The sequence below is a fragment of the Ambystoma mexicanum genome, chromosome 4p (genome assembly GCF_040938575.1).
Source record: "Ambystoma mexicanum isolate Mex_15411 chromosome 4p, UKY_AmexF1_1, whole genome shotgun sequence".
Lineage (NCBI taxonomy): Eukaryota > Metazoa > Chordata > Amphibia > Caudata > Ambystomatidae > Ambystoma > Ambystoma mexicanum.
Window position 1 is genome coordinate 48,719,813 of NC_090927.1, and position 23,307 is coordinate 48,743,119.

A 23,307-nucleotide genomic window follows, 5' to 3' on the forward strand; every position below is an offset into this window, starting at 1 on the left:
TGTAGATGATACCCAGTCTGTCCAACTTGTCAAACAAAGGCTTAGTGAAGATGTTATACATCGTTGGAGATACACATGATCCTTGGGGGACACCGCATGAAACTTGTGTGGGATCAGCAGCTGCTAGGGGGGAGAATATGCTCATTGTCCGGTTTGCCAGGAAGGATTGTACCCAGGTTATGGCATCACTTGAAAAATGAGCGGCAGAACTGAGGTGATTGCATAAAACTGCGTGATCTACCAAGACGAAGGCCGCAGAAAGGTCAAGGAGGAGTAGCATAGCTGATTTGCCATTGTCCTTCAACTCATCAATTTGGGTCTTGTGGTCAATCAGGGCTGTTTCGGTACCATGAAGGGGACGGAAGTCTGATTGTCGTGAGCCTAGTAAATTGTTAGCTTCTAAGTAATCCTGAATTTGCAGATACGCTACTCTGTCGATGATTTTAAGCAAGAATGGGACGGTGGTGATGGGTCTAAAGTTTGTCGGTATAGCAGGGTCAAGTGTTTGCTTTTTAGCAGGGGGAGCACCCAGGATTGTTTTAGGTTATTAGGCACTAGGTTGGACTTAAAGGATGCATTGATGAGTTTAGAGATGAAGGGGGCTAGGTCTCTAGCTGCATCTTTTATGATTTGGGCAGGGCAGTTATCTCCTTTGCAGTTGGATGGTTTTAGAGATAGTATGATTTTTTCTGTCTCTAATATGGATATTTGTCTGAAGCTGAATGGGTGAGGAATGTTAGGCTGGTTTAGAGGGGGCTCTGATTGAGGTATGGATTCAGTTTGCAGGAGCAGGGAAGCTTTTTTATTTGCAATTTTGGTTTGGAGCAGACTAATTTTGCCCGCCAGGGCATTTTGTATATTAGTGCACCAGAGTTTATTTTTAGGGATGTTATCAGTCGGGGGTATGGGTGATTCCATTTCCCGGAGGATAGAGAATAGTTCCTTGGTATATGATTTAGCCTTAGATATTCTGTTGTTAAAGGTATTCCTTTTGGTACTTATAATTTCCTTTTTATACTGTTTGGCAAATGTGGCTAATTTGATTTTGTTCTCCACCGTGGGTGAGTGTTGCCAAATTGATTGTAACTTTCTTTTTTGAATTCTGAGGTCTTTCAGCTGTGGTGTGAACCAGTTATTCAAATGACAGAGTTGTTTACTTTTGCGAATTTTGGTGGGAGCAATTAAAGTGCCTTAATCATCGTGCTGTTGTAAATTTCCACAAGCAAAGTAGGGTCTGTAGTATTGTCTAGATTATCGAGGGTGGGGAGAAGGTGCGGTAGGAGTTGTTCTGCTGTGATATCTTTTTTACTTCTGGTGGGGAGTGGCGGGGCCATGAGTATAGGTTTGGGTCAGATAAGGTCAAGTGAGGCGTTGAATACAATTAAGTAGTGGTCGGTCCAAGATTGTGGCAGAATGTTGGTGATGCTAATGTTACAATTCCGATCAGCAACCCAGTCTAAGGTCCTACCTTTGACATGAGTGGGGGAGGAGACTTTTTGAGTTAAGGCATAGTCATTCAAAAGTGTAGCAACAGATAGGGCGTGTTTATCATTACAGTCATTGAAGCCCATGTTAAAGTCTCCCAGTAGTAGAATTTGAGCATGGTCTTTAGTGTTATTGGTTAAGATACTAGTTAGGTCATCTTCAAAGGATCCTAGTGGTCGAGGTGGTATGTAGATGACGTGCATAGTGAGGGTACGGTTGCATGAGAGGTGAAGTTTAGCAGTAAGGAGTTCACATGATTGAAATAGTACGGTAGTAGCTAATTTGATGGGTAGAGTGGATTTGTGAATGATGGCTAGGCCACCTCCTTTGGTGTGAGGTCTGTCAACTCTTAGTAGTTGGTAGCCATCCGGTATTGCTAGCATGATGGCCGGGCCAGCCGCCTCACCGAGCCATGTTTCGGTTATGACTAGTAGGTCTAGGTTCTCATTAGTTAAGGTGTCAGAGATCTCTGCAGCGTGGGCTACCATAGATCTAGCACTGACTAGTGACCCAGTTAGTGATAAGGTATTGGCTGGTGTAGTAGTGGGAGGTTGTTTATTTTTGGTTAGGGTGTCTCTTTGTGATGGTGTCTGGTTGTATGTTGTGATAGGGGCAGATTTGGTGTGTTGCGAACGTTTGTTTGCTAGATCAATGTAACCTCTGTGGTTATAGTAGGATGAAGGTTCATGTAGACTGGGCAATCTTGCCCTCAGTCTCATGTTTCTATCCTTAGGAGGGTGTGAGGCGGCAAATACAAGTGCCATAGTGGTGAGGAGGCTCAGTACAAGGTGAAGTGTTTGGTGTGGGGAAGTTTTCATAGTGGTCATAGGCAAGGAAGAGTTGATAAGGTAACTCCAAGTTCGGACTAAGGGTGTAGGCTGGTGGCGTGTGCAAAGATGTGTGTCTGAATTAGTTATGGCAATTGGGTGGCAGGGAGGTTGAGCAATCTAGTGAGAGTCCGTATGCTGGTAGTTAGGTAGTCTAGGCGGGAGCAAGAGTGCTAAGACCTAGGTAGGCAGGCGAGCTGGGCAAGTACAAGTGGTGGCAAGCTGACAATGCAGGTTAGCTAACTAAGGCAGTATTTCGCCTAGATGCGAGAGTCACAGCGCAACCAGAAATCACATTAAAAGCATAGTAAAAACCAGGGCAGTATTTCACCTAGATGCGAGAGTCACAGCGCAACCAGAAATTACATTAAAAGCATAGTAAAAACCAGAGCAGTATTTCACCTAGATGCGAGAGTCACAGCGCAACCAGAAATCACATTAGAATCATAGTAAAAACCAGGGCAGTGTTTCACCTAGATGCGAGAGTCACAGCGCAACCAGAAATCACATTAAAAGCATAGTAAAAGCCAGGGCAATGTTTCACCTAGGTATGAAAGTCACAGCACAGCCAAATACACATTAAGGAACAACATGTAACTAGTGCAGTTCACAGTGAGACGTTAGTTGCAATGTTTGTTCATGCATCAACTAAGTATCAAAGGAGTTGCTTGAGATAAATATTAAGGAGGTGATTTGCTAGAGAGTATGTAGCATATTACTTAGCCTGATGATAAATAATCATTACATTCTCACGGCATATGAGTCAACATGGGAACATCATAAGTCCTCAATGTCTGGTGGGCACCTGTATAGTAGTTGGGTTGGGCAGCCGAGCGCAATAGGTTTCACATGTGAGATCCACAGAAGACAATTAACGCTTGTCATAAGGCAATCGGTAGTGACGAGGTGATGCTGAAAATAAAGTACTTGTTTGTCAGGGGTTCCACCAGGGATACCACGCTAGCCGGCAGTGATGCAGGGTGACTGACCGACGGCCGGAAAGGCAAGGACAGGCAGGGACAGGACTAGAGCCTTTGTTCAAAGCTTCATAAGGGAACACCAGCTACAGAGGGGGCCGTCACCAGGTGCATGCTCACTCGAGAGTCTCTGGTGAATCCGGAATTTTATGAAACTTCAAATACCAGAAGGCCTTAGGAGGGCAGAAACCAGAAGGTCAAAGTGGTCATAGCAAAATCATCTGTACAGTCAAAAGTCTTTGACCGACAAACAAGTGGGAAAGCTAAGGGAAATGAATCCCTCTTAGTGAGAACGGACAAAGAACTCTGTGTAGTTGGCAAGAGTGAACCCGACAGAGGGATGCTGACAGGAAGAGGCGAAACATGATGCCCTAAAGAACACTGTGATGACAAGAGTGAACCCGACAGAGGGACGTCCACAGTGTGTTGTTTAAAAAGACATTAAGAACTGTGAAATGTAACAGGGGAAAATATTACTGTGAACCCGACAGAGGGAGGCTGAGATTCGAGAGGGGTCTGAACCCAGAAGAGGAGTACCCAGGGGTGAAGAATCATCACCCTGAGTACGACTGAAAAGGAACTTTCATTTGTTATTGGATACATCAGGTCCTCAAGGGAAAGAGACTTTTGATCAAAAGAGGCTTAACCAACGAAGGCCCTGATAGCTGAGAACGGAACTGTCAGCTCGTGCTGGGAAAGCTCGAGCGTGTGCTGTGCTCAGAAGGGCCACCTTGTCCAGTACTCAAAACATGGGGAAGGGAGACCCCTGGTACCACATCCTGACTTATTATTTGTGAACCCTTCTTCCTTTATTATAAACCCTATCCCATACTCTTTCTATATTTAGTTGTATGGATTGGCAATAGTTTATTTTATTATAGGCCTTTTACTTTGACAAGACGCCACAAGGACTGCCTTATTTTTCATTTGATGGTCGAAGCTTGCTCCCATCTTAGATTTAGGTTAGACTAGTCGTTTTTCCAACCTGCATTTACAGTTTAATAAACATCCTTGAACTGTGATCACTTGAGTCTGTCTTTACTGTTGCCACCATGAGTTCCTTACACTAGACACAGGGGAAACGAAGGCTTTATTATCTGTATCCTCTGGTAACAGACAGGATGATATGTTGACATGTGACTCCAAAGGGTTTTCTCTCCATTTCTTTAACAAATTTACATGGAAGACTTGGGTTTTAAGACGGCAGTCCGATTGTGAAATGTTATAATAACACGGACCCATTTGTTCAAGCACCTTATATGGTCCATGCCACTTAGATACAAGTTTATTTTCAGAAGTGGGTAATAGCACTAGTACTTTTTAACCTATGGAAAAGATCCTTAAAGAGACCTTTTAACATTAGAGGTCTTCTGTTGTTCCTGTGCTTTGATCATGTGAATCTGTACCAGAGATCTAACAGACGCCATATGTTCTTTAAGCTTAATTGCAGTTTGGGAGAGTTTCCCTCAACATATCCAGGACATCCAGGGGTTCTCACCCATAAAGAAATTCAAACGGGGAAAATCCCATGGAGCCTGTTCGGTCTTCATAACTGCAAACAAAGCCAATGGAATCATTTGATCCCAGTTTCTACCATCCTGTTCCACCAACTTCTGTAGTATGGTCTTTAGGTTTTTGTTGAATCTTTCCACAAGGCCATCTGTCTGGGTATGATACACTGATGTTCGTAGTGTGGTGATATGTAACAGTTGTTTAACTACCCCCATGAGTTTGCTCATGAAAGTAGAGCCCTGGCCAGTTAACGTTTCCTTTGGAAAGCGTACTCGAGAAAGGAAAGGGAGCAGGTGCTTCAAAATGTGTTGTGTGGTGTTGGCTCTCAGGGCAAAGGCCTCTTGGTATCGTGTTACATAGTTACCAGAATGTATTTATTTCCCAGTTTGGAAGTTTCTAGAGGTCCCACCATCTCCATAACAATCCTTGAGAACGGAATTAATGGGAATGGGTGGTGGTATATGAGTGCTAGTCTTCTAGAAGATTTCACAAGCCTGAATAAAGTTCTTAAATATCAGCATGTATTCCGGGCCAGTAAAATGTTTTAGTTATTTGGGCCTGAGTCTTGGACTGTCCCAGATGGCCTCCTGTCAGATGTGAGTGGGCAATCTCTAGGACCACCTGCCTATGATTTGTAGGGTCAACCAACTCTGTGTTTACCAAGCCCCTCTAAAGTCGTGTCTCCTATATATAGAAGTCCATGTTTCAAAAAAGAAAAAAGGATCCTCCCTTCTCACGACCCTCTGGCTTGTAAACATGCTTCAGCCAATAAGGGGTCATTCCAATGGGCAAAGGCTAGGTCTGGAATTGTCTCTGGTTCTTCCTCTTTGACCTTTCTGGGTTCAGGGTTGGGGGGGGGGGGGCATCAGGTGTTTCATCTGCCTCTCCAAAACCATGAGTACCTCGATTTGTTCCATCTTTCCCAGACTCCTCTTTAATCCTAGGGAACACTGCTTTCTCAAGCACCTCTCGAGTAACTTTATCCCGTTCATGGATTTGGAAGGGATCCTTCCAGTGACTGTGTAACACCACCTTTACATTACCTCTAAAATCTGGCTCTATGACTCCAGCTAATACATCAATTCCAAACCTCCATGCTAGCCTGGATTTGGGTGCTAGTCTGATGTAGGTATCAGGGGCTGGAATGAGAATCCAATCAGTGGGTATCAGTCTTCTTTCACGTGGGGGAATACTCTCCTCCTTGCCGTTACAAATATCAAACCCAATAGAGCCCATTGTGGTTACGGATGGGTCTGATGCTCTGGCACTTAACCTTTCAAACTGTATGGTTCCACAACTTGTATTGGCATACTTGCCAACCCTACCAATTTAAGCAGTAGGCTACTGCTGTTCAGAAAGACCTACCGCCTACGGGTTTTACTATCGTATCCTACCACATTTTTAATCTGGTGTAGTTTGTGATGCATCACATCATGACATTACCCACTAGTTTCTGGTAACTCCTGTTAGTGATTGATGGGGCGCACGTCTGACAGACTCTGACTACAGCAAACAAGGAATTGTCATGTATGCAAAAAAGCACTGTGACCCCTCTTGCTCTCACAGGCTGGCTGGATCGTTTCATTTCCATAGTAATGAAAACAACATATTCGTGTTTTCTGAGTGAGGTGGGTTTAAGTGACACGCACTTTTTTCAACGAGCCAAACAAGCTTTCGTTATTGGAATGTAATTACCCTACCTAGTATCCAGGGCCGGACTGGGGCATAACAATTGTTTTGGACCCCAATGAAAAAGGGGCCACAGTTGCAAATGGCAATTAATTCCTTTTGTAACAGACTGAATCGTACCCAAGGGGAAGTTTTATTTTTTCTATATATGTTAAATTCTAGATGACCATGTTTAAAAGAGGCGCGTTATTAACGGTGCAGGTGCTTCCGTCATCCCCATTCCTATTGAGTCATATGGGAATTAACAATTTTCCGGCACCTGATTTCCAGGAACACCAGGGTCGTAATCCCCTGGTGTTTTCAGCAAGCCAGGCCCTGGAGAAGTTCACAAGTCTGGCGGCAGCCTTCCTGGTTTTATCGGCACAGCTTCCGCCAGACTTGTAATGAGGTTCTATATGAGCTAAATACAGCAGTGGTTAAATTTGGCCAGGATGGTGAAACGACAGACACTTTTCTAGCACTAAGTGGGGTACGCCAAGGGTGTGTTCTCGCCCTACCACTTTTTCTATTATACATAAACGATTTGGCACTAAACATTATGAATTCCAATGTCGATGCACCATTGATAGACAGTAAAGAGATCGCGTCTTATATGCAGATTCTGCGGTCCTTATTTCCAAGTCAAGAGAAGGACTGCAGAAACAGCTAGATCATGTTCTGGAATTCTGTAAAGGCAGAAGGCTCTGTGCCAATCGACAGAAAATGATGGTGAAGGTTTGCCATCCGTCCCGTAAGATCAAGGCAAATATAACTCTGGGTGGCGACGTCCTTGAGGAGATGAACCATCATGACTATCTTGCAATAAGGTTTCAAAATGACTTAAAGTAAGAACAAAGAGTGCACTGACCTTGATCCGCCTCTCAAATGCACTATCCACTTTACATTTCTGCTTATGAAATTGCTTGCCCCCAACACCTGTTGAGGTCTACAATGCCCAAGCAGCGTCTCTGGCACTTTATGGGAGCGAACTTTCGGGCATGGATAACTTGGAGCATTTTGTTTTTATTGAACATACATTTGTGAAACGGGTTTTCATCCTACCATTAAGTATTACTACAGTCTCTTTACGTTTGGAGGCTGGGGAACAGCGTGTTAACTTCACAGCCCACACCAAGTCCCCCTTTTATTTGCTGCGCTTACATAAGATTGCTGGATTAAGCTGTCATAGAGATGATGTGGGACGTAGTAAGATCCCCTGGGGTAAATCATGGAGCTCGTATCACCATATATCTACTCTATTAAATAGAATCAATTGTGCCGGTCGACATGTCCATATTATTGAGGAAATATACAGAGATATCAAATGTAAGCTAGATGTTTTACATGTTGTGAGACAAGCATGGTATCAAGAGATGACACAGACAACAGATTTCAAGTTTCCCCAGGACAATGGGTCTCATTATGAACCTGCCAGTCCAGAAAGAAGGGTGCCCGTAAGCTTACCGGCACCGTTGTTTCCGGACCGGCATACTACAGGTCTGCCTGCCGGAGCCGCCATGCCTGACAGGTCTAACCTTGCCGAGCACAGTGGCAACGGTAGGCAGACTGGTAACGGAAGCACCAGCACCGTTACCAACGGTGCCAGTGCTTCTGTGTCCCGACTCCATTGGACTCTATGGGAATGGGGATTTACATTTTACCGGCGCCTGACTTTCTGGGCTGCCGGGGTTGTAATCTCCCGGTGGCACCGGGAAGTCAGGTGCCCGTAAATATTTACAGATCTGGCAACAACCTGCTGGTAGCACCAGCAGTGTTACCGCCAGACCAGAGTTGAGTCCCAATGTTTCTTTGTTCTTTCAACCCTCAGAGTTCTCTTCCCCAAGATTTACTGCAGCATTTATACTGCTTTCATCCACTCAACGTTCCGTACAAGGAAACAAGAGGTCTACTTAACCCACCTTCTGACTGGCTTTACCAATTGTTTCACAGTTCCTCATGAATCGTTTCCAATGTCTTTTGCTAGTTATCATTTAGGGCTCTCTGGTCTAGGCGCAGTTGTCAGACCACACGGTCCATCCACTACAGGTCGCGCAACCACGAGTTCCCTTCACCTTGTTTGGCCCCTTTTCAGACTCTTCTGCCTCAGGCTTTTGACTTCTCACACTTGATCATGGTAACACTCTTCTGTTAATGTAACTCTTTTGTTTTACCATAGATTTATGGGCTTTACTTGCACTGATGGTCAGAATACTTAAATGATGGTTATATTTTCCATATGCTTTCATTTTGCCCACAGTGCAACTTTAAATGTTCGGTCCCCCCCTCCACCCCCCCCCCAGGATTGATGCCAACTTCCAGGTCCTGAGTCTCTTCACACCATGTCGATTCTCCTCCTTCATGTGCTGGTTCTTGTTCTCCTTCTCGTGCTGTATGTTTGGCCCTTCCCCTTTTATACACTCAAACCATATTAAGGAGACTCAGGTGTACGTTTTGCCTTGTCTTGCCTGACCATACTTAACCCATGCCTGACCTTCAGTATTAGATGATGATTCCTCCTCCTCCTCCTCCTCCTCCTCCTCCTCCTCCTCCTCCTTAATATATACGGTATGAATGGAAATAGCCCATGAAGTCTAAGGGACTGGAGGGTAAATCAGTGTTAGGAAAGGGGGAACCATCTCTCGCCATCCGGCCCTCTCTCCCCAATCCCAAGGACCCTCCACCCAGGAGATCGTCCCTCGCATATCCACGAGGATATAATTTGGGTCAGCATCCAAAAGCCATGGCCTTTCCCTGGCCACCTGCACAGAGGATCCAGGGGGAATAGGAGGGAGAATACCTTCGGGTTTCTCACAATGTACAGTTGGAAATGCTGTCATCGGCAACCCAGTTAAGGTGTCCCGGATACAAAGTGCACAAAGCCGTTCTTAATCCTGACAGCTATTTGAACAAGGTTATTGTATAAAATGTCATCTGAATATCTTTTCGGTTGCAGAGTATGCACGCAAGTGGTCCTCAAATTCCACCAATTATTGTCTGCTTTGTCTAGCAGTTTATTTATTTATGTTATTTAGTATAATTTAGCCTGTTAAAGCTTTTTATACATTAATACATCACTATTAGTGATGTGAGAAACCTGTGGGTATCCTCACTCCTATTCCCCCTGGAAGTGGCCAGGGAAAGGACATCGCTCTTGGATCCCGACCCTTGGGGTGGAGAAGTGTGGGAGGATCACCTGGGTGGAGGGTCCTCGGAGATTGGGTGTGGGGAGCCCGTAGGCGAGACATGGTATTCCCCTTTCCCTATTGATGATCAAACTAATCCTCCCCCGACCTTCATAGGCTATTGCAAGACCTCTCCCCTCATTTCCCCACATTTAACATTTGAAAGTACTGGGGCGACGAAGAGGAGACAGAGAAATGAACACTACACCTACATTTTACCACTCTGGTACTGGGGCAAGGAAGATGCCTGTAGAGTATTGTATTAAAGGTGCCACTACAGCACCAGATAGGGGGACGCACTCACCACCTACGGGAGTAGGGAAGAGTGGATGGGGCACCTCCTAAGGGGGAAAGACACAGACACACAAGCAAACTCTGGTAACACTGTGAATGAAGGTTCCCACGGGGACGACATGGGTTGGATTGCACAGTGTACGTCACCAGCACGGGAAGCCTTATGGAAATTACTATGAGATACGGGAAAATCCCAGGTAAGCACATTTAGTAGGGGCGGGGCCTCGTGCGGGAAACCTGAACACATGATCCTTGCACCACGGGCCGATGGGACGGAGACAAAGCTCAGGCTGCGCGCCAGAGGCAGACCAGAGCAGCTGAGGCAGCACTGGGGGATGTAATGATGGGCCTGCAAGCCATTCCCACGGGCACTCGGGGTAGAGGGGAGGTGGACCTGAGCCAGAGAACCTTTCACATAGCTACGCATGCCTTTCAGCAGGTGGTTATGGAAATGGGGAAACTGCACAAAGCGGCGTGCATGAAAGGACCAATCAGATGGTAAGTTTCCATGTCCCGGAGAGGGGACCAGCCTTCAGTGTATCCAGGACAAGATCTGCAAAAGCTGTTTTCTGGCAGGTGCAGTGTGAATGTCTCCCTTCCCCCCAGAAGCAGCGTGTCTTGTGTCTCTTCCGCAGAGGTGCTGACCAATGGCAGAATAATAAAGTTACAGTGGTCAGCACAAATGTTATTTTACTAATTGCAAGTTTGCCCCTGGGAGGTGTGAGAAGCAATGTGGCGCCACATGCGGGGTGTTTGGGGGCGGGGGGGTGAAGTTTTGGGACACTGTTGACATGTTTGCTCCAATCACGTTCCACTAACATACGCTTAGCACTAAGGATATGACGTAGATTAGCCAATGAGTTTCATGGCAACGTTGGAAAATATCAACATTCGAGCTGCAACTGTTTCTAATGCCTTGGCCATTGTATTCGAAGTATAAAACTAATGTTTGCTGCATACCCAGATGTCGGCTCTCTTCAATCAGTTCCAGTCGACTGTTCTGTTTGATTTCTATGTGTTGTTTCTTGCCTGGTATGTGCTCCTTTTTCACCATGATTTTTATATGGTGGGATTGGAGCACCCCCGATACATTTTTGGAGGCCTGAGTGAGATCCTCAGTCCTCCCAGTTAGCTGAGGGTATCCAAGCCGCCCTCCGAGGAGGCACGGGTCCGGCTGTTAGGGAGAATTCTCTGTTTAGGCTGAATTTCCTAACCTAGTGAGTGCCCCAGCAGCTTTGCTGGATTTTTGGGGTTTATTTTTTTCTCCTGCCAAGAGTGAGACTCTTTTACCCTCACTCTTGGACATGATTTGAGTGTGTTTCTTTGAATCTAGATGTGTTTAATGGGCTATGGGGTCTTTTACCTGATAGGGCTTCATGTGTTTTTGTGATGTGTGTTACACAGCACCCTCAGTGCAGTAACACAGGGGTGTCATAGTGACCCCCCAGTATAGACTCCATACCCTGGGACTGACTACTGTCTCCCAGGGCATGTAAAGTCACCATTGACTTTACTAGTCTTAAATTCTGAACAGAACCAGTACAAACCATCATATTGTGGACGTACTGGCTGGGGAAATTCAATTGCCCCGGGGTCTGTTAGTCGAGGGGGCACGTCTCCTTCCCCCCTGATCGAGTTTTGGCTGGTGGCAGTGGATACTACTTTTTATATTCAACCGCGAATATTTTCCTATGGGATTTCCCATTGTTTTAGGCTACTATCTTTATTTAATTATTTACGGTAGCCTCGAACACCGCCGGTTTATTTAATTAATATTAATTCTCCGGTTAGTATTTTTTTGCCAAAACTTGATTCTAAAATGGCGTTTGTGTTCTCTTCTGTGACTCCAACCCAAGTCGAGCCCTTTGTTCCACTTTTTGGCGGGCTTCTCCACAGAAGCCCTCCAAAGTGGTGCCACTCTGTCTGGGGTACTTAGGAGGGGTGGAGGGGGATTTAGGCACCCTGGACTGAGTTGCCTAGGCAACTCAAGTCGCACTCCGTCCTGATTGGCCCAAGTGGTGAGCCGGCTGGCTCACCACTTAGCATGTTTGTGTGACAGCTAGGCTGAGTGAATGGGGGTTTTCTGCAAAAAAGCAGGGCTTTGGGGACTGGAACTTCAGAAGTCACCACAGGACCTAAGAATCTGACGAGGGAGAAGCTGAGCCGACCTGCCATGACGACACCACCGGTAGAGCCCTGCTGGACCGTCTCACCACTTTTCCCAACGACAGAGGAGATCTCCCGCCGGAGAGTCTTCTTCCTTTGACTGGTGGGGATAACCAGTTTCACCGTCTTTTCGCCTTCCTGACGTACCTCGTGGCTGCCTTGCCTGTGCCAAGCACCCCGGCAACCGGGATCCCACGTTTTACCACGACCGCGAACAAAAGGTACCACCTTTAACCGGAAAACTCAGCGGCTGGTTTCTATCCTGGCAGTGCAACGACCTTCATCTTTCCTCCAAGTCGAGATCTTCTCTTCCCCTGGACGACGACACGACTTGCACCCACTGCCAGGAACAACTGCCACCGCTGGAGGATCCTTCCCACTTAAGGTACCGTGTCCCGCCTGGCTTCCCTTGCTCCCGACTGTACGGGGTAGATTTATCCCCCGGCTTTCGAACCTGGGTTAGCCTGGGACACCCTGGCTAAACTTTCCTAAGCCTCTCTAAACTCTTTTTGAACTCTCTGCAAGACTTTCTAAGCCTAGTGTAACTGTGTGATCTTGGGCGCATTTGTGCTCTGCTCTCTCTAAGAGTGGGCCCAGCCTTTGGACTTTGGCTCACCAGTGCCTTTTGCTCTTCTGCCTTGCTAACAGTGTTCCTGAATCTTAGAGTGGTGTACCTTTCCATATTCTGTCTTTTTCCCTCCCTTTTTCACAAACTTATTGGAGTGCTATCTAGTCAAGCGCTCACCTCTGTATGAAAATAAGTGGTGTTTTACCAAGACTTATCTGATAAGGAAAAAGGGGTGTATATATTACAATAGTAACTGTGTTTAGAATATTTTACAACAAGAGTGCTGGAGTGTTTCAAACAGTGTGTTTTTAAATAAATAATTATATACTTTGATACCAAAGCTCTGGTCAGTGTTTGCTTGTATTGGTGTGTCCGAGTGCCTATTGTGTATACTTTGCATACTGCCTAACTCTTCTTGAGAGAAGTCTGACTGCTCAGCCACAGCTACCAGGTAAATCTGGGTGGTACAGACTGCTGACAAGTGGGTTTACTGCTAACACCTGTAGTGGTAAATCTTTTGCAGTGTTCCCTAAGGGAACTGCACAAGTTTCTGCCTAACACCGGCGACCGCAGACCTGACAAACGTGCATCACTGAGGAGGCCTTGCAGATGCTGAGTTCATGAAGGTTTTGTCTGGTTCCTGAGCGCCACCCGCCCTCAGTGGGAATAGGTGAGCTGGTGCTGGAAGCTCAGCGCCGAGAGGACTCAAGGGTCTCTAGGACATGTAACCATGCAATAACACGCTGCATAGTGGTTGCATGCCCACAGTGTATGAGAGGGATGGCTTGTGATGGTGTCTAGGATGCATCCTCAAGGAGGGAAGACTATCGGCCATCGTAGTATTAGAAATTAGTGTTTACCACCCAATAGGGAGTGGACACGAGTGCGGGCACAGCCACATTAGAGCGGGAGGTGTGCATAGTGTGTGGTGAAACCAGTCAGACGGGAGTTGCGCGTAGTACCAGCGATTGTATAGTTGAGTCATTGGAGTACAAGTTGTGTTATTGAAATGTTTCTGTTTCGGGGGGTATAGAGAGGGACAGGCAGGCAGTAATTAGTGTTGTGCTATGGTGAGGACTTGTGGTGGAAGAGTCGACACCAGGAGGTACCTCATGTAAAATAGTGCACTTGGCATTGTAGTGGCGGGTGTGTGCAGACGATGCAGAGGAGGCACAGTGAATACTTGCTCTAACAATTTGCGACGTCCATAGCCACAGTGATGGCATGATCAGAGGCCATCCCCCTCCTCAAATAGTGCCAATGCCTCCGTCCTCTTGTCATCCGGCAAGAAATCCAAGAGTGGGCCTAGTTTGAAGTACATCTCCCGATCATACCGAGCTAGGATGGCCAAAGCGTTGGCAGCCATGATGGTCGACGCTGCAGTATATATGATGTGCTTTCATGTCACATCCAGCTTTTTCCCCTCTTGGTCTGGATGGACCATAGATTTTGAGGACGGGTTTGCCGACTGTTTGCTTGCTGCGGCCGAAACCACGGAATCCGGGGATGGGTGCTGAGTCTGGCACCCTATATTTTTTCTCTAGCTGGTCCCGCTTCACCGGTGTGGAGCTTGGGGACATGGCCCTCTTCCACACCTCGTCCAGCAGCGGGACAAATAACATTGTCTTCCTGGTTGCAGTACGTCTCTGGTAGAGGAAACCACCTTCCTTCCTCTTCTCCTCTGGTACCAGATTAAATAGGGCAGAAGCCCAAGCCATCATGGAATGGAATGACCCGACTTCATGTTTATATATTTGTAAAGCGCTCCTGGTACCCAAAGGCTTACGAGCGCTGACTGACATACAAAGAACAGGACAACATGGAGCAGATCTAAGGAGAAATAGAATCATGTAGGATCAGTGAAATGGTTTTTGTGTACTGGGGCTAGAAGAAAAGAGCGGTCTTCAATTTCTTCTTAAACACCTCCATCAAGGCTATGGTTCTCAGTTCTGGCATTAGGGCATGCCAGGCTAGCGGGCCACTATATTAGATGCTCTGTGGCGTGCTTTATCAGTATTGCAAAGCAAGGTATTCAGGAGGCTGGTGTTATCCGATCTTAAGGACTGTGGGCTTGTTTTCTTTACAATGGCTTCAATTGGATAGGATGGCATTTGGCCCATAAGGCATTTATGGGTTATAAGTAAAACCTAAACTGCACCCTTACCTGCATAGGGAGCCAATGAAGACTCCTCCTTGCCTCTGACACATGGTCCCTTCTGTGAAGTCCCTTATCGACCCTCACCACCCCATTCTGGATAACCTGGAGCCGTTGTAGGTCTGTTTGAGAAATGCCCACTAGCAGGCTACAACAATAATCCAGTTTGGAGCCTATGATAGCCTGGCTAGTGTCTCCGAATGTTTCTCAGAAATTAGAGGTTGGAGATGGTGAAGCAGTTTGATGAAATAAGAGGATGACGAAGTCAGACTATTTACCTGTGCCTTCATATTTAAGTTCTTATCAAGAACAATGCCTAAGGTCTTGACCTTACTCATCACTACGATATCTATGTTAAAACTCTTGTATATCAGACCCAATTTCTCCAGTTTGGTGTCTGAGCCAACGAGCATGAGTTCTGTTTTTGAACTATTAAGGGCCAGACCATTGGCCACCATTCAATTTTGGATCTTTTGGTATACCTTATTAATATAGATTCATCATCACAATGCAAACTTGAGATGGGATGACGCATTGCGTGTCGTCTGCGTAATTCACAAAAACAATCCCTTCACTTTCCAACATGTAAAAGAATGGGATCATAAAAATATTATAAAAAGACGGGGAGACACCTGCTCCCTGTGGGACCCCAAATAACAGAGTGGTTGGTTTGGCTTCTGCCAGGTCACTTGCGACTCTCAACTGTCTGTCACACAAAAAAGAGGAGATCCATTGAATCGTCTTGGTGGAAAAATTGGCCATATCCCTTAGCCTGGTGGATAAGATGGTATGGCCCACCAGGTCAAAGGCTGCCGAAAGATCTAAAATCATGAGTAGGGAGATTTTACCTTTGTCCATGCCTTGATGGAGATGAGATTTCAGAGCCAGACTAGCGGTCTCTGTTCCTTGCTTTTGTCGAAATCCAGTTTGGTATTTGTGAAGGATCTGATTATTATCTAGATAGGGAGAGACTTGATCGTAAGCTACTCTACCCAAGATCTTCAAGAGAAAGGCAGTGTTCGTAATAGGTCTATAATTGGAGGGTATAAGGGGGCAGAGATTTGCAGGCCGATTCATGGAATTAATGTGCGCCGAAAATTCTGGCGCAGAGGTGCCAAAACGTGCGATTCGCAGTAAAAGTGCGAAAATCGCAGTGCAACTGCGAAAATCGCAGGGAAACCAGCGCACATCGATTCATGGAAGTCCGTGCGCGAGAAAAATATTGGATGTGCGCTGAAAAAGTGCACATAGCGCGGCGCACATTACAAAAGTAGGCAGAACACAGGGCATAACACTCGGAATGGGGAACAACGCGTGAAAATATGGGTGTCACGGGGGAAGTACAGGAGGCAAGTGCGCGGAACGCCCACACGCTCACCTACAACTCGTATTCATGGAATCGAATAGGGCAAACCAGCACACGGTCAAAGACGCGCACAGGGCCAAACAAGTACGCCACAAGAAAGCAGGCGGTAGCGTCCCTGCGCCTGAAATAAATGTGCGCCAAAATGTGCGCTAACAAAAAGCACCAATATACAGCTATGATGAATGGTCCATACAGTGGCCCTCTAGGACAAATGAGGTGCAAAGGGGTACCGACAAACACGGACACCCGCTGTGTGAAAAATAGCGTGTGCATGTATTACGGGGTTCGCAGGAAGTTCCACACGCGATCGGCCTGGGCACGTGTATTCCGGGGTGCGCGTGAAGTTCTACACGCAATTTCAGCAGGGTACGTGTACTCCGGGTGCGAGGCAAATTCCACACACGAGTCCAGCAGCCTACGTGTATTTCAGGGGTTGCCGGGGAGTCCCACACGTGAATTGGCCGTGTGGGTCCTCCCAGCTGTTCCCTCTACACCCTCCACGGCCCCTGCAGGCGGCCCACACCACAGGGGACTACCCTGCACCCCTGCATATGTCCCACAGGCAGCCCATCCACCATGGCCATGCCCCCCAGCCAACCCACATGTCACCTTGCACTACTGCCCACCAACGCATGTCTCCCTGCACCCCCACCCCCCAGCACTGTAGGGCACCCTCCACCAGGCCCCCACTCCAGTCTCCCTGCACCCACACCCTCCAGCACTGTAGGGCACCCTCCACCAGGCCCCCACTCCTGTCCCCCTGCACCCCCACCCCCCTGCATCCAGGGGCACCCTCCACCAGGCCCCCACTCCTGTCTCCCAGCACCCCCACCCCCCAGCCGTGCGATTTGCCTGGGTACGTGTATTCCAGGGATGCGCGGGTAGTCTCACACGCAATTCCATCAGGATACGTATATAATGGGTCCGCGTGAACTTCCACACGCGATACCAGCAGGGTACATGTATTACGGGGTTCGCGGGAAGTTCCACACGCGATTGCCCTGGGTACGTGTATTTCGGGGTGCGCGGGAAGTTCCACACGCGACTGGGCCTGTGAGAGTGGGGTACGTGTATTCCAGGGGTGGGCGGGAATATTTACTCGCGACTGGGCCTGGGAGAGCGTGTTACGTGTATTCCTGGGGTGGGCGGGAAGATTTACACGGTCGCCTACAACGCGCCAAAAAATAAAAAGGTCCAATCCTGAAACATGTACGCCAGCATGAAGCAGGCGCACGTCCCGCGCAGCATAAAATAGTGCGCAAACAACAAACAAGCTCAGACGCCAGGATGAATATGCCGTTCCTAGCAGCAGTGGCCATGGGATACCGCAGGAGGAGGAGAAGGATAGTCAGGGCCAGAATCTTCACACCCAGAACCAGCCTATTTGGTATGCCTGATGCCCAGGTGTATGGGAGGTACAGGTTTCCACGACACAATACTCAACCTGGTCAGTGAGTGGGGGGATGACCTCACATCACCCACCCTGTGCTCCCAAGCACTCAGCCCCCTGGAGAAGGTCCTCAATGTACTGCACTTCTTGGCTACCGGATCATTTCAGCGGACAAGTGCCATAGTGGGGGGGGTGTCACAGGTCATGCAGTCACGGTGCCTACACCAGGTGTTGGCCATCATCACTGAACGCCCATCAGTCCGCAGGCACATATACCTGCCCAGAACACCTGCAGAAACGCTAGGTGCCATTGATTGCACCCATGTGGCTCTACGTCCCCCCAGGGCATCTGAGCACATCTATAGAAACCGCAAGCACTGGCATTCCATCAACGTCCAGGTAGTATGTGATGCCAAGGGAATCATCACCTCAGTATATGCCAACTATCCAGGGTCCACCCACGACAGCTTCATTTACAGGATGTCAACCCTAAACCGGGACATGGAAGCTGGGCGGCATGACGATGCATGGCTGCTTGGTGAGTAGAAATGCCACAGCACACGCATGCATGACAGATACAGAGTAATGCCAATACCCCACTAATGATCCCCATCACCACCTCCCCAGGGGACAGTGCCTACCCTCTGAGCACACACATGATGACGCCAATTCGGAACCACATCACGCCTCCCGAGGTAAGATACAACACAGCCCATATTGCAACACGGGGCATAGTGGAGCGCACATTCGGAGTTCTCAAGTCACGCTTTCGCTCCCTTGACCGTTCTGGTGGGCAGCTGTTATACGCTCCCCCAGTAGTGTGCAGGATCATAGTGGCAGCATGTGTCCTGCACAATGTTGCAACACGCCGGGGCCTGGCTGTGGACAACCACATGCACGCCCGCTGCACATGGGAGGGGAAGGGCACGGGGTGAGGCAGCCCGTACGCAGCTGGTGGCTAATTACTTCACATAGAAAGCACACCCCTGTGGAGTGCACACAGCCCTGGCACATACCATCTGACAATCAATGATGACTCAATCTGACAATTCTGATGAATTAAGGGACAGTCAACTGTCAGAACCATAGCAGCCTGAGATTGTTCATCTGGAAGTGTCATAATGTGTGCATCCCTACCTACACAAACACCACCAATGCAGTGTCATCAAAAGACACACTTCCATGCAGCAAAAATGAATACCCACTTGCAAAATACAACATGAGAACAGTGCCATGTCACCCAACCCCTCCCCGGCACGGCCACACAACACACCATGGCATGTCATGCAATGTGAGAGCAAACAAATGAATCCCCACAACATGACCCAAGTGTCACCAACTACAGTATCCCTAATGGAAACTGGCCACACATGAAATGCTCACAGTAATGCAGGACCAACAACACACATTACCAAATACTTATCAATAATACCAATCACCTACACAACCTCCAACCTACCATAAACATGACAATACGGACTTAAAAAATTGGTAGCCTCACTACCTGATAATGCCAGCACTTCGAACACTTCCAACTATACAGTGTTAGCGCCACGCAAAAGTGTAGGTGCACTGCTTACAACATGGACTCCAGTTCCAAAGTAGACCGCCTTGTGAAGATATGAGAAATGGACCTGCAAATTAGGAGGATGAGATGGATGCAGAGGCACATATCAATACACCATGCAGTGTACAATACAACAACAATATGCACTAGTAATGTATACACAGTATTGACTACAGACTGCCCACATATCAAATGGGAGTCCAACGTCACTGTGTAAGTCAATGTCACTTGGGCACACCCTTTGCAAGCCCATGGAAACGGGAAGCAGGAGGGGTGTGTGTCACACAAACCCAAGCATCTGACCCAAATTCAGGACAAGCCTGCATGTGCCCAGCCACAATATAGCGTATGCCCACGGGAGCCACACAAGGCAACACAATGTCCAAAAAATCAAGAATAAAAAATAAATAAAAAATAAATTAAAAAAACAAAAATAAAAAATCAAAAATGGCTATGAATGGGCCTGGAGGGGTGGGGGAGGCCACCCAGGAGGTCTGAGGACAGGGTGCACACCAAAACCCACCTGTGTGGATCTTGCGGAAAAAAAACACCTCCATGGGCTCATGGCCTGCACGGCTACCCTATTGTGGGAGAATCGCTGCTGTACCTCTCCTCACCCTCTGCAGCTGCATCAGGAGGTGGTGGCACTATGGGAGGCAGCCCACGCAAAGCCCTAGTCTGGTCCCCCATGGAAGCAAGCATGCGGGTGTGGAAGGTCTGGTTCTGTAGGATAATTGTGCGGAGGTCCCCATGCAACAACTCACGGGATGCCCGGACCTCCGCCCTAGTTGCCTGCATCTTAGCTGAGAGCGTACGTGTGAGCCGCTCCAGCTGCTGTTCTGTCCTTGTGTTAGCTGAAGCCTCAAGCTCAACCAGAGTTGCCCTGAGCTGACGGAGTTCCACCCTCAGGGCTTCCCTGTGGCCCTCGGACTCAATAGAATTGGCTTCCCGCAGAGTCTCCAGTGCCTCCCACCTGTCCCTGTTGGACGCCACCATGTCCTCCCTGTGTGACTGGCTAATGGAGTCTGTTGCCTGCTGTAGTTGTTCAATTAGCCTTTCTTGGGGGACAATGGAAGTGGCCACCCTATCCATGGCCTGAGCCATCATCTCAGTTGATGCTGCCTGTTGGTTTGCCATACCGTTTATGGATTGCTCCCATGCGGTATTGTCAGGTGGCGTACGGCCACCGCGTCGGCGGGCACCACACCTGTCTGGGGCAAGGCGAACTGCGCCTTCCTGTGCCGGCACTGCCTGAGGCTGCAGGACTGCATTCTCCCTCTAATCTGCTGGCCCAGGAACAGGATCAGATGTAGCGGAGTGTGACCCTGCATCCGTAACCACCAAAGGCAGACCTACCAACACTGACATCCCCATTGAGGGTTCTACCCCTGGTGCAGGTGGGTTGGACAGTACAGAATACCTCCCAGAAACACTTACCTGCGACGGCACATAGGTCTCATCATCCGAATCAACACCTGAATAGAGCTCGGGGGAGGTGCACCCAGAGACACCCCTTGAGATGACGGTCTGCAGCAAGTGTGGGTTCTCACCCACCACCACACCACGTCCCTCACTGGTGCCCGGTTGGGCCTGAGACCCCTCCTGGGTCAGCACCATCTCCACAACCCCAGCAGTATCAAGTGCGTCATCCCCTGCAAAGACATGAAAGAAAAGAAATGGGAACAGGCATTAGCACCATGGAACACAATTAGGGCTGAGAAGCAACAGAAACAGTACTTCATTGACACATGTCCCACATGACTATAACCCTCCCATGCATGCACTGTCACTGAGTATGAAGGGGAGGCAAATTGCACACATTGATGACACCAAGATGGAAGACCAACAAATTTGCTGCATGCTGCCTAGCAGTGCCATCACACATTGGCCTGTGATTGGCATGTCCAATACACATACATGACACATGCCATCACACAGATGGCATGTTCCCTAGCCATGTCACATGTGACAATAGGACTGAGAAATGCCTAGTGAAAGTGGTGGAATGCAGACAATCAGCCTGAATGAACACAGAATAACATGTTGTGGCAAGATGACACTTCAAGGGCAACTGGTGTGAGATTGGGCTGAATGTCTACTGTTGTCAGAAGGGATACTGCAACACCCAAATCCTGGTGTGCAGAATGTATTGGATGAAGCACATGGGTGACCCAAACCACTCAGGCACACACCCCTCACCTGGCATTCAATCAGAAGCACTCACACACACACCATGCACATGGATGACACACACATGCATGTGCACTCACCGGACAATGCCTCGTAATCTGGCAGGTCTCCCACGCCTTGGATCTGTTCCTCCGTGACGTAGGTCCCAGCAACATACTCATGTGGAGTGAGTTCTATGTCCTCTGCCGGAGACCCTCCTCCAGTCACTAGAGTTGCGGCATGACTTGAGGCCAGCTTTTTTTTGCCCTGCGCTTAAGGTCACTCCAGCGCTTGTAGCAATCATTAGCTGTGCGCCTCACGAATCCAAGGGCACTTATGAGTTCCGCAATGGTCTGCCAGTGTGCCTGACGTTGTACAGGTGTGGTCTTGCATCCTGCAGTAATCACCATTTCGCTGTCATGTGCGGACACATACTCTACAAGTGCATCAAGTTCGGCCTGATTGAAGCTGGGCTTCCTTGGTGGGCCGGGCTGTGTAGCCGTGTCTGGGGCATCAGCCTGTACTGGACGAGCACTCTTCCTCTTCCGCTTGGAAGGTGGTGGTGATACTGAGTGTCCTACGCCGCTCTGGACACTAGGGGCAGGAGCCCCGGTGAACAGTGGACTAGGAGTGTGGGAATGAACACTCACCATGGGACTTGGTGCAGGCATTAGCTGAAGTGAGATGTAGTCAGGGGGAACATCAGCAGGATGGACTAGGACCGACACTGTCCTGGCTGGGAGACTCAGAGCTGGGGTGGATGGAGACGCAGCTGCCCCTGCAGCCTCCCCACCCTGCCTACTCGGGGCAGCAGATGACATAGCTGCTCCTGATCCCCGTGGGCTGGTGACACCAACGTGCACCGCCACACGTGGCCTAGACCTGCTGACCTGGAAGTCATCCATGGAGTCACCCTGTGCCAGGTCTGGTGCCACAATGGGCTGGTCCAACAAGGGCTGAGCAGGTATGGTGTCAGCCATGTTACCCTCAACCAGGGGGGGGGCATGGGTGTCCCTGACTGGTCACCCACACACGGGGGTCTAGGGGCACCCTGCAAGTCCTGGCCACGTCCCCTACCGTAACCACCACGGCCACCTCTTGTGGCTCGCCCACCTTTGCCACCCTTACCGCGTGCTCGCCTCCCAACCATGGCACTGATGTTGTATGGGAGTTGCAGTAAACTATTGTCCTGGGCAATTGGGGGTCAAAGGGGTAGGGTACTAGATGAAATTCGTACCCTAGTGCTCTAGCAAGGCTGTATGTGACCCCTGGGGGAAGATGACGGGTCACGCAATGCACAGGCACCCCGAAAAAGGGAGATAATGTGCACGCAACCCCTCCTAGACCACGTGCGTGGAAAAAAACCTGCACTACGCTGCGGCACCCAGAAACACAAAAATGAACGTATGCGTGTCACACGCAGCCTAGACTGACCTCTGAAGGGGTAGGCAACACACGGGGCAAGCACAGATGTCAAATACGTGCACGACTGACCGTCTGGCAGCAAATATCGCGTGAAAAATACGCGCGTGTGTGCGTTGGCAACACCTCCGCCAAAAGAAGAATTGTACGCTGTCTGAGGAGACAGGACAATAGGAGAAGTGAACGCTGTTTGAGGAAACAGGCCCAGGAAAAAGACAAGAAGAGAAAAAGCTGTCAGAGGTAGCTGTCATGACCACTGCCTCCAAGGTGTCAGACCTAGCCCAACATCCTTGGAAGCAGGGTCATGACCCTTATTCCAGGCACAAGCCGGCCCCCGTAGGGGCCTTTTGGACCTTGTCCTGGCGCCAGCGGCGCCAGGCTCATGCTCATAAAGGGACCCAGTCCCGGCACTGGAAGCGCCGGGCTCATATAAAAAGGATTGGTGCTTGGGTGGACTTACCTCCTGCAGACCATGCTGCCTTCCTACCTGCAGGATGAACTCTTCATCCAATCCTGCTGGGACTACTTTAACTGCTGGGTGGGGCCAGCACCACTCCCA

The 23,307-nt window shown here is 48.7% G+C and overlaps 1 pseudogene; it reads right to left on the minus strand.

The window, feature by feature from the left end:
* Window positions 1-23,307, minus strand: part of LOC138452961 (zinc finger protein 107-like) — a 340,693-nt pseudogene that overhangs the window by 156,203 nt on the left and 161,183 nt on the right.